General features: G+C 42.2%; 1 long non-coding RNA gene across 1 annotated transcript; it reads left to right on the top strand.

Moving 5' to 3' along the window:
* The first annotated feature begins 5,367 nt into the window (after nucleotides 1-5,367).
* LOC121499045 lies at nucleotides 5,368-10,244 on the top strand. Its single transcript, XR_005989987.1, has 2 exons — nucleotides 5,368-6,194; nucleotides 10,099-10,244. It is a non-coding gene; the product is annotated as an uncharacterized LOC121499045 (long non-coding RNA).
* Nucleotides 10,245-12,727: the final 2,483 nt, after the last annotated feature.

The following is a 12,727-nucleotide window of genomic DNA, read 5'->3' as shown; positions in this document are numbered from 1 at the left end:
GCTTGATAAATATTACCTGATGTTATTGTTTAGGAGGTCTAAGAAAAAGGATATGTCAACAAGGACAGCCCAATCTGAGTATAAATAAGGGAAGAATGCTACAATATAGAAAGAATTGGAGAGATAGTAAGATTTGGGCAGGAGAGGATATTTTGGGTGTGTGGATTTAAATTTAGCATATGTTGGCAGCTACTGTGTGCTTAGCTCTGAACCAGTCTCAGGGATGCTTAGAGAGAACATATAGGACATAGCTTGCAGAGGCAGGTGCACACAAGGGCTAACAGTTTGGGCTTCAGAGTCAGAATGTCTAGTTTTGAATTCCTGTTGTGTCATTTACCAGCATTTTATTTTTCTCTCCAGTCTCATCTGAAAAAAGGGGACGAAACCATGCCTAGGTTCTTGAGAAACTTAAAGATAATTTATACAAAGTGCTTACAATCCTGCCTGGCAAATACTAAGAAATGTGTAGGGGTAATAATAATAGAAGTATGAATATAAGTAAGAGTCGTCATAGTAACAGTATTAACATCTGAATGACTACCTGATGGGCAGGTGAGAGGCTCAAAGCAACAGGATACATTTTGCAGAAGGTAACACAGAGGTCAGAAAGGAGCCGTAGTTGTGAATTGTCTTTTCCACGGTGAGAAAAGAGGCATGGGGATGGGGATCTGAGAGGAGGAGAAAAACAGCCAGTGCTGAGAGCAAACGGACCAACAGAAAGAAGAGTGGAAAAGAATGCAGGAAAGAGCAAATGCCTGAGAACAGAGTAAAAATGTTTCTACAACGGGGAACCAATACCAATGGAATCTAATGTCACTGGATGGTCAAGGAACTTGAGACTTGAGGTGTGATCTGGGGCAAGTTTCAGGGGAGTTTAGGAACTGTGGTGGGGCAGGGATTGGACTATCAGTGGATAGAGCAGGGGACACTGATTGGAAGGTTGAATGAGTTGGTAGCTTAAAAGTGTCACACGGGTAGAAGTATCACCAGGATGAGAGACACCACGGTTCCCCATGCATTCAGACCTCGGTGGTGTGGTATGCCAGCTGGGCCACCTACTCAGTGACCATGAGAGTGGGCTCTGTTCCCTTCCGTGGCACATCAGTGGTCTCCCGGCCTCCCTTGCACTTAGGAGTGGCCAGGTGCCAGAGCTGTAGACCACGGATGGGAGCTGAGTCATGTGTACCACTCAGGCTTGGCCCATGAGAATTTTCCTTAGACAATCCTCTTGCTCCTTCTCTGTCCTCAGCTGAATGGGAGAACTCCAAGGACATAGAGGAGGACAGATCCACAGGCAGATGGTGCCTTGGTCTTTGAATAACTACATGAGGGCATTGTCCTGCCCCTACAGTGTCACCAGACCATGACATGAGTGGGAAATAAAATATTATTATATTAAAAATAACTACTCTGAACCTCTGTTTCTTCATTCGTCAAGTAGGGCTAGTAATAGCTACTTACCTGACTATCTTTCTCTTTTTCCTTGCTAATGGGACCCTAATCACCATAGGTTAATTGGCATTCTTTTGCTTTGAGGGAGTCTGGGTTCCTCTTCAGCTCTAGCCAGGAAATGGGGTGTGTGTGTTTGTATGTGGATATGTGTGTGTGCACACACATGCCCTGGATAGTTTAAGTCAATTGTGGCAGCCCCCCCCCAACCCTTGCCTGTGAATGACTCAATAATGGGTTTAGATCAGTAAGACATGGAGAGAAGTCTTCTGGGGAGTTTCTGGGAAATTCTCCTCATTCTCCTGTGTGTGTGTGTGTGTGTGTGTGTGAAATTTTCCCAATTCTGAAAAAAAGGACTCAGAGATTGACAATTATTCTCCTTTTCTAATTGTGCACATTATTATGTGAGGATGTGATGCCTGGAGCTTTAACAGCCACCTTGTGCTCATTATGAGAAAAATCTGAAAGCAAACACTGACAGGCTCAAGATGGCAGATTCCTGAGATTTGTGGGGCCAATCCTGGAGGCATCCTACCACCAGAAATGTTTGAGGTGAGACTGTGATATTTTCTTTTATTTATGCCATTCCTAGTTGGTTCCTTCATTATCTATGTCAAAAGTATACTAACCGGGATTTGGGTTAGGATTGAATCAGTAAAGACATAAGAATTGCAAACCATGTGGTAGGCGAGCAAGAATGTTATAATAACCGCCGTGATCGTCACCATGGAAGCCTGGACCTCCTGACCCCAGCCCAATACTTGAGACCTCATTACCTCCCTGATTTCAACACCCGAGAAATAAAATCTTTCGGGCTGTGACACAACATGCTCCAAGGGCGGGACAATGGCCAGAGAAAGACAACCAGAGCGTTGACTCTTTTGGAAACTGAGGTTGGAGGAGATTTAATTATTGATGGCCCTGGGATGTGTCTTTCAGGTAATGAGACCTTTGAAGGGTACAGCGAAACCTTTGGATAACAGGTGTCCCATACAAATAATGGTATTACTAGCTGGATAATATTTAACAAACACTCCCTCCTTATCACCAGTAATCCAAGGCAATAGCATAGAATATTACAGTCCATGACAAGCGGCAGGTGGGGAGAGTGTGGCCTGCTTCTGTTATTTCTAGTAATTGATAAATAAGGATAGACGCTGAGCCTCTGGCCGTCCTGCTTCCCGCCTTCATTCAGGTTGTTGAGAAAGATGAATGTTGCTTTAAGAAAGATAATGCCTGTATAAAGACTGTCTTCATCCTCCCAGAACCCAATAAAGGGAATCAAATCAGATATGCGGGATGAGGAACTAGATGAAATGAGAGGCTATTTTCTTGCCATTGAATGACAATAAGACTGATACGAATAACAATAATAGTATCTCAAAGAGGATGAGAAAAGGGGAATGAGAATTTTTCTTTGCCAGTTTCCTCTTTATCTGTGTCTTTCGTATATAATCTCTTTAAATATGATGCTCACACCAGGGAAGGAGCCTCCATTATCCACACTTAACAGATGAGGAACCGACATTGAGATCACAATCAGAAAGTACAGATGAAGGACTTAAAGCCAGGTCCCTGAGTCCAAATACCATGTCGCTTGTGTTTAATTAACCACACTGCCTTTCATTTCTTTCTCTCTGTGACTAGACTCTTGGGTGGCCAGAGCCGAAGGTCTCAGAAATGACAGTCTTCGTCCCCTCCCATGGACTGTCTGAGGGGTGAGAAGGTGCATCCAGGAGGAGCCAGGTTTGTAGGGTCAGAGAACACCTGGCTCTGACCAGGTTTTGACTAAACGCTACAAAAGCTTTGTAATCTGGGAAAAGTGATTCTCTCAGCCTCTGTTTCTTTAGTTTTAAAAGCAAAGAGAGGGGGGATCCCTGGGTGGCGCAGTGGTTTGGTGCCTGCCTTTGGCCCAGGGCGCGATCCTGGAGACCCGGGATCGAATCCCACATCAGGCTCCCGGTGCATGGAGCCTGCTTCTCCCTCTGCCTGTGTCTCTGCCTCTCTCTCTCTCTCTCTGTGACTATCATAAATAAATAAAAAAAAAAATTAAAAAAATTAAAAAAAAAATAATAAAAACAAAGAGACAGGCAGCTGAGTGGCCCATTTGGTTAAGCATCTGCCTTGGGCTCAGGTCCTGATCCCAGGACCCTGGGATCGAGCCCCACATCAGACTCCCTGCACAGGGGGGAGCCTGCTTCTCTCCCTTTGCCTGCTACTCCTCCTGCTTCCACTCTCTCTTTGTCAAATAAATAATAAAATCTTAAAAAAATAAAAGCAACGAGATTTTACGAGATTATATCTCAGATTTATATTATATTGTCGTAATTGCTTCTTCTGTTTTGTTTCCTACCAGCTGACCCTGAAGATAAAGGAAAAGAAAAAAAAAAAAAGAAAGAAACTAAGAGGGAGAAATACTCCTAGTCACTTGTGCTACTTATGCCTGTCCGATGTAGGTGTTTTCCTAATCTGCATAAATATATAAAGGTACTTGTGAATGTCACTTTCCATATATATTATAAGCCACACGTCCTAATTATACAGAACGGAATGGTTTAGCCATGAGGACTTCTCTGTACCACAAAGCTAACATCAATAGAAGGAGGCCTATAAACACTCAAAATCAAATCAATCCAGAAGCTGTCCATTGGATGATTGGATGCGCATCTGCTCTGTTCCAAACTCTTCTGCCTCTGTCGTTCTTATGGAAAATGGACCTACTATGATCCCTCCTCATGCCCCAGACTGAAAACCTCGCTGGACCTCTGACATTTTTCCTTAGGATAAATTGGATTTCCTTCAGCACCACCCTACCCCCCTTCCCTTCCTCCAGAAACATGCAGCCCCAACACTCCAGGCTAATGCAGGGCCTCTTCCTCCCCCTTGAGTGGCACTTCTGCGGGGATCTGTCCAGGTTACAAACCACGCCTGCTTTGCAGGGACACATGTTTCTCATTTATTCTGCAGAACAATCATCTCAGACAGGGATTGACAGTCCCGTTTCAAGGATAGGGAAACAGACTCTGAGAGATTCGGTCCCACATCAAAACGGATGGTGCTTCTGAGAAGTTAACCTAATTTCCCAGCCTGCCCATCCTTATGCTCTAACACATCTCTGCGAATCTGATGCAATGCACTGTTATCCTGGATGACAATCTGATTTTTCTTGCCATCGAATGACATTGAATGACAAAGCTACGAACCTTTGGATAAACTGACCTCTTTTCATGATCCATTCAATGTTTTCTACCTCAGTTCCCCATGTATTAAAAAGACAGAAAGTAATAAGGCTAAGTTACCTATGTTTGGTCTGTTGAAGTAGGTTGAATTCTTCTGGACTGAGATGAATGCAAATTGCCTTGTTATTTCACTAATTAATAATGTCTGCTTGGAAATGCGACTATTACTGCACAATAAATGATAAGCCTTGTAATTATGGATGACAGTAATTGCTTCTTTTTTTGGCCCTTAACTTCATCCTAGTTTATCTTCCCGAGTTACAGCTACCTCTATAGGGGTCAGGAAAACATTTTTTTAAGAATCAAAACAATAGGTTCCTTTCCCAGGGGTTTGGAAATTGATGAATCATCTTACTCTGCGTGCAGCATTCAAACTAACTGCGTGCTTGACACACAGGCGGAAAAGTGGGCTCTTTGAAATTTGAGCCGAGTACAGATCATGTCACCTGGCTGGCGGGTGACCTGTTCCACTCGCCATCTGACCCCCTGTGCCCAACGTCACCTGGAGCCTGAAATCTGGAAGCAGAAAGTCCTTGACTGGAGTCAGCGGAGAGAAAATCATCACCTGCTTGGGCACAAACATGCCTGAGGACTGCGTCACTGTTTGTTAAGTGGGATCAGCTAATAGTTGCACAGCGGGCCTTCAAAGTGCTGCGGTGGGGCTGATGAAGTTTCTGTAAATGCACGGCCTGTGTGGAGGCCTTGGACTTTGAATCTCAAGCGCTGGGAGCATTTTGAGCTTGTCACAGGCTCTCTGGTGAACTCTATTTGGTTAAGCTGCTCAGGAAAAGAATCAACTTCATTTCCACCACCTTCATCTGGGTCCCTCTACTCCAGCCACATTTCTGCCTCAGGGCTTTGGCACATGCTGTTCCTTCTGCCTCGACACCATTCCCCCTGCCTGGACACCTTTCCCGCCTTCTGCCTGGACCCCCTCCTCCCCCTGCCCCGGATAACAACCTGGCTTGTTCTTATGTTTCACTGAGTTACCTACTTACAAATCACCTCCTTAGAAACCTTCCACGCTGCTCTCTTTCTCCTCATCCTGCCTTATATTTCGTCATAGCATGTGATTTCTATTTTACTTAGGTATTGGAGCAGTAGTCCATGGTTAGTCTGTTCGACCAGAACATAAGTTTCTTGAGAGGAGAAGAAGCCACATTGCTTTTGTCTACCGCTCTGTCCCAGTGTCTACAGTAGGACCTGATCTATCGTAGACCCTCAAGACTTATTTCTTGAATAAATGAACGAAGGAAGGAATGATTTTCTGATTACAAGTGGACAACTTACAAAGAGAAAAATAAACTAGCCAAGTTCAATAGCCATTTAGTGGCAGAGTTAGTATTAATACTTTGATTTCCTGACTCATAAACCAGGTTTTTTTTTTTTCCTTCCATATGACACCGTTCTCCAAATATTTGGCAACTAAGACATCCCTTGAGGAACAATTTATTCACCAATCTTTAGCCACTTCACGTCTACAGCACCAACTAGAACTTCACAAGGGTAAGTGCTTATTAACCAAATTCTTACTGAGTTCATCTGTTGCACAAAACTCCTTCAAAAGCAAAGGAGATTAAAGTTACTTAAACTATTACGTTTTTAAAACATTTTTAAAATAAATGGTTATAAATATTTACTGTATAAATGTAGGTGTACATAAAGTATAAGTGAAATAAGTATTGCAATCTTACACAGAAGTAGACTTCTCGGTATATTTAATATTTGTTTAATAATTGCAATCATGCTATATGCAAAATTTTCTAATCGGTATTTTTGTGAGTTATATTTTAGACATGTTCCGATGTCACTAAAACTAACATTTTAGAGACTGACTATATTCTGATATCTGGGTGTGCCATAATTTTACTTAACCATTTTCTTACTTTTGATAATTAAGGTTATTTCCATTTTTTATTTATTAGATTTCTAGATTTGGGTTCTTTTATATTTCTGAGTTCAGTTATTGTATTAACATTTCCATACTTGTCAAAACTAGGCAGAGAATGAGTTGTTGTCCACAGTCTTACCAAAAATGCTACATATAATCTACAAAAAATCCTGGACTGCAAGCTCAAAGCTTCTCTTTGAATCAATCAACATTGAAGGTTTCACTCATCTGCATTTCTAGTCTTTGAGGGTTGGTGTGGAAGGTGGGAACATGTGGACAGTGGAGCTGGACACAGTGACCAATTTGAGAGCAAAGAGAGGCTTGGGTTGTTTACTCTTCTGTCCTGTGTGTGTGATTCTGGCCTGTGTAGCAAGAGGGATGAAAATCCAGACTCACGTTTGTGGCGCCTACAGACCTCTGCACTTCAATGATTGTGACACGAGTTGTACTGGGTTGTCGTCAACATGACTCAGCCCCAGAGTCAAACTTGGCAGCTCTGCAAAGCCAGGGTTTGGTCCTACCTGTCATGACAGTGGAGAAGGGAAGAACCCCAAAGGGTCTCTTGGTCTGAACAAGAACCCTGTGTTCAGAGTGTGGCCTGATCTGGTGGGATATTCCAGTCATAATTCTGGTTAGTGACGCTTGCCACATACCTACTATGCTTGTAAAGCTCCAATTGATGCTACCACTCCCTGTAGCTTTGCACCAGTATTAATTGCTGCCATTGGTGGAGTATCTCCTTTGTACCAGTGTGCCACATGTCAGGCTTGGTATGCTACTACCAGATAGTGGCAGGCTATCTTCTTTTACCCTAAGAACAAGTCCTGAAGGCAAGTGTTATTGCTACATTTTCCAAATAAAGACATGGAAGTTCAGAGAAGTTAAGGAAGGGGTTCAACGTCACACAGAGCTGGGATTTAAAACTTGATTATTTGAGATCAAAGTCTAGGTATCACTGCATACCTCTGGTTCTGCAGAGTGGGAGTCTTAACTTCTACTCAATTCCCATAATTCTTGGGACAAGTGTCATGAGATATACTGGATTAGATTTATCCATTCAACAACGATCCCATTAACTGCCCACTTAGTGAGTATTTACTTTGTGCCAGCTTCTCTGCTAGTTTCCACTGAGAATAAACTATACTCCTGGTCTTAAAAGAGGAAGAGGATAAACACAGAGAAAATTGTGGATGACTTAAGCCTCCATCCTTAGGACCTAGAATACTATATTCACCACAGGAACTAGCTCTTCATGGAGACTCAATAAATATTTGTAGAAGAAAAGAAGGAACAAAGGACGGGTAATACATTATAAAGGGCTTAAATCCTCGTCTAAAGGTGTGGAATCTGCTCTCAGCTTTATTTTGTATTTGCTATGCAACCTTTGATATTTTTGCTTATTACTTAGACTCTCTCAGCCTGCGTCCTTATTTGTAAATAGGAAGATGATTATCTTTGCCTGATTCCACTCATAGGATTTGTGTGGATCCAGTAGATCAGATGATCAGCTATGGGTATCAGAGCTACTAAAAAAAAGTCAACATCATCTTTCAAAGTGTCAGGAATTATTATATTTGTTAGTCAATTCAACTGACCTATGTTTACTGAGTACCGCATGTCAGGTGTTGGACTAAGGGCTTTACAAATGCCACACAATTGTCCTTTCAATAACGGGGTTGGGTTGGTGTGAACAGCTTAGGAGGGCTGTCTGAGATGACACAGCAAGTGAGGGCAGAAGGAGGAGTCACATCCCCATGTGCCCATGGTGATGCCACAGCTTTTCATGGTTGCTCGGTTATGGATCCCAGTGGCTTTAGGTAAAAGACATCCCACCAGAGGCATTTCTTTAGGAAGGGAAATTAAGCACTGGTTCTGACAGCTACCTACTGAGTTAGAATCGGCCACAGGCAATCAATTCACTTGCTGGAAGTCGACCTAGGCTGCAGAGCTTCACAAACACAAGAGACTTTGTTACCTTCAAGCCTTCACCTTTCAAATCCTTTTAGTTCTGAATCCAAAGCCATCCCGTCTTAGTTGTGTCTGCTCGGTCCCTGCCTCTGATTTGCTGGAAGTGAGGGTGAGAGTGGGGAGGGAAGGATCTATGAATGTTGTCTATGGAATTTCACTCAGGTGCCCAGAGCATCTAGTAGGGAAGTGCAGTCCTGAAATTTTTGCATAAAAATGGCTTCCTTCTGATACTATGTGTGAGGCTCTTTCCAGGCTCACATTCTTTCTTCTTAAGCTTCTGCAATCCTCTCTTGAGTAATTCCACTGCTCCTATCACTCTGCTCTAGCTCACCCTCCAAATTGCCACCCAAGTGTTCTTTGTTGGACACAGTTGAGCCTCTCACCTTCCCTACTAGAGGTCATGGAGCTCCTTTATTTCATCTCACCCTCTCAAATCTTCCCTCATCCCCAGCCAATGCCTACATGCCCAAACCTCTTGTTGGTCCTTGAATTCTCCATCACATTTTTCAGATCTCTTTGTTCATCCTATTACCTGGATCTGGACTCTATTTCCGTTTTCCATTTTGCTTGGTCATCTGCTATTCCTTAAAGTCAAGAAGACCAGGCATCAGCTTTGTGTGTGTGGTATTTCCAGATGGCACTATGTTGCTTCTTGCTCCGTGCTCTTTTTTTAAAATTTTTTTTAAATTTATTTATGATAGTCACACAAAGAATGAGAGAGAGAGAGAGAGAGAGAGAGAGAGGCAGAGACACAGGCAGAGGGAGAAGCAGACTCCATGCACCGGGAGCCCGATGTGGGATTCGATCCTGGGTCTCCAGGATCGTGCTCTGGGCCAAAGGCAGGCGCCAAACCGCTGCGCCACCCAGGGATCCCTTGCTCTGTGCTCTTGTAGTACATTCTCCTTAAGCCAATTCTGACACACCTCCCATTTTACTGTCATGCTTTCTATATGTGGTTGTCCTTCCTGCTTGGCCAGAGCTCTGTACATACAGGGATGGTGTCACACTCATTTTCATATACTTGTTGCTAGTGTGGTGCCTGGTACATAGTAGGTACTCAATATATGCCTGCCAAGTTTAACTGAATCAAGAGTCCCAGAGATGAAGAGTAGCCGACAATTGTATAAAACTTGGGGAAGAATCTGAGTAGTCTTCAGCAATTATCAATGAATGACAATTTTTTAAATAATGGCCTTCATGTTGGCTTATAAAGGGTAAGTTAAAAAAAAAAAAGGATAAGTTTTGGAGTATTAGAATACCTGAAGCAAAACAACCTAAACAAATGCAAATGAAAATTTTTATTTTTAATCTAATAAAAGAGGGGGAACTAAAGGAGGGGGGACTAAACTCCCCTCAACCCTGGACTTTCCAAGAAGCCAGATTCTAATTATGTATTTAATTAACCTCTATCCCCTGTGGTTTCTTTTGATGACTTTCTGTTTGAAGGGCTTTACAACCTTGAATATTCCTGACATGGTGATTGGTGTTGGCTTAGATAGATTGATTTGCAGATTCTCTAGAATTGCCATTAAAGTTGTGTTTCTTCATTAGGTTTCCAGCTATCACCTCAGTCTCTCCACCTCCAGGTCCTGCCACCAACAAGGAAATGGAAGGGAAGAGGAAATGGAAAAGGAGAAAGAGAAAGAGGAAGACTTGTGATACTTCTGAATTCATTTTAACAATTCACAACAAACCCATTTTTTGTGGTTAATATCACGAGTTTTTCAAATGTCTCATTACTTACTGCTGGATTGCCTTAAATACTTTGAGCACCAATGGATGAGAATAGCTCAGACTCCTGCCAACACCATATATTCTCATTTGACTTAAAAAAATAAGTATAAATCCTATTTAATTGGTTTATCCTTATATTTATTTGAATACTCACAAGTTAAAGATTTTTCCATATCTTTCTTAGCCAATCATATTTCCAATTTTATGAGTTGTCAGTTCACAGGATGAAATAGGTTTTAGTGCAAAGACCATCATCTTCAGAGATTTACAGCTAAGGAATTTCTTAAAACACACAAGAGTTTCATTGTACCTGGATAAAATTATTATTCTCAGTGTAAAATAAGATGAGTCTCTCTAATAAGGATCTCTGCTTTCAGAATGGAAGCATGGTCATTGTACTCATACTAGGTGCCAGAGCAGCATTATAGTTACCTAAAGTTACTGAAGACATAGTTCCTCAATTCCTAGCACTCACAATCGCATAGAAAGACACAACACAATCCATTGCAGTATATAATGATAGGTGCTAGGATAGAGCAGCCACATTGTGCTATGGAGTCAAGAAAACAGTCATCTGAGTAAGACACAGTGAGAGGAAGGATAAGGCTCCAAAGAGAGCAGTGCTTAAAGTAATGTAGGGAGAGGGGAGGAAGTGGGGGAATAAATGAGGCAAAATCTTCAGGACTTGGGAGTGGAGGTTGAAGCGATGTGTTAATTTCCAGGTTTCTGGATTCTTCTCCCTTTCTAAGTCCCTTTATCTTTCTCTTCCCCACATGTGCGACAGGCAGGAGTTAGTTGTTTGGAATAAACCTTAATGAAGTAGGGATTGCTTTTGGCAGGTAAACACAACAATGTTATCTAAGACAGGTGATAATTAACAACAAAATATTTTACTTATTTTATTTTTTTAAGGGATTTATTTATTTATTCATGAGAGACACACAGAGAGAGGCAGAGACATAGGCAGAGGGAGAAGGAGTCTCCCTGCAGGGAACCCGATGTGGGACTGGATCCGGGATCCTGGGATGAGGACCTGAGCGAAGGCAGTCACCCAACCACTGAGCCACCCAAGCATCCCAACAAAAATATTTTAAAGAGGGTTTTTGGGCTATGTCACTGCTCTACTCCAAAGAACGTGAGGTCCAGGGAAAAACTGAAAATTGCCAATTTGGACCTTGAACTTAAGGAATATCCACTGTGCTTTGTAAGATGTTCAATGATATCCCTGTTCTCCACCCACTAAATATCAGTAGCAGGCCTACCCAGTTGTAACAAACAAAAATGTCCCCAGACATTTTCAGATGTGCTCTGGAGAGAAACACTGACCTAGAGGGAAATGCAGGGGATGTGGCATTCTCAAGGCAGGCACTACTTGTGCCACTTGAAGGCAAGAAACGTGATGACAAGCAGGGCAAGACTGCTGTGTCTGGATCCTGGAACCCCAGGGGATTGGCAGCACTAGGTGACATAACAAGGTAGGGGTAGGCAGATCATGCAAAACCTCAAGCGTGTGGAGACGTTAGAGAGGTGAGATGAATAACATATACAGGATTCTCTCATGACAGAAGATCAATGCTTAAGAATGTACCCATTTTTTCCCTTCTAAAGTCCATTTACCTGGTTATAGTAATGGACCCACACTGTTGGCAAACTGTCAGCATAATTTCCATCGTGGATCACACAGTCCCTATAGAATCTGTACATTTTATTGGGTCTTTTATATTACTGCTAATGATATTTCACTTTCAAACTTCACTCAAGAGCTTTTTTTAAAAAAAACCCTCCATTTGCAATCTGTTAATCTTTCAGCTACAATATTTTTTTTTTTTTGTATTTTGCCTTTTCTTCTGCATTCCTCACACGTATTAAATCGGACAAGATGGCTTGACCATTACCCTCTCTGGGAGCCAACATATAATCGCAAAGGCTTTCCAGAGTCATATCTTATCTCTTCAGCCACCTTCCTTTCCCCATGGATTTGCTGTTCATATCCCCAAAGAAACAGATGGACATTTTATATTTTCTCCTGTCATTCATTTGCTTGTATCTTATTATCATGAACTTACCGTGTAATGGCTGATGTGGCATCTTGGAAATGTGACCCTCTATAGGAAAGATGACACTTCTTCATGATTACGTCAAATCTACCTTAAGAGACAGTGCTAATTAGAGTACTCCTCTAGCAGTCCATTTGTTTTAAATTCATCTTTTTTCCATGTCCCCACACATTCCACCTCTTCATTCTTCTTAGTCATTTCAGACTGTTTTCTAAAAATCTACCTTGAGCCTCATTGGGGGAAGGTTTCCCTCTCATTCATCTCTACCTACAGCTAAGAGATTGTTTCCCATTAATTGAATTCGTTATTGCTAAGTGTCTCTTCTCCTGTGCCACAGGGACCACAGGACACAGGGACCTGTGTCCACAGGGACCATCACAATTGGGATA

Source organism: Vulpes lagopus, chromosome 9, assembly GCF_018345385.1.
Source record: "Vulpes lagopus strain Blue_001 chromosome 9, ASM1834538v1, whole genome shotgun sequence".
Taxonomy (NCBI): Eukaryota; Metazoa; Chordata; class Mammalia; order Carnivora; family Canidae; genus Vulpes; species Vulpes lagopus.
This window is presented reverse-complemented; position numbering and strand designations above follow the sequence as displayed.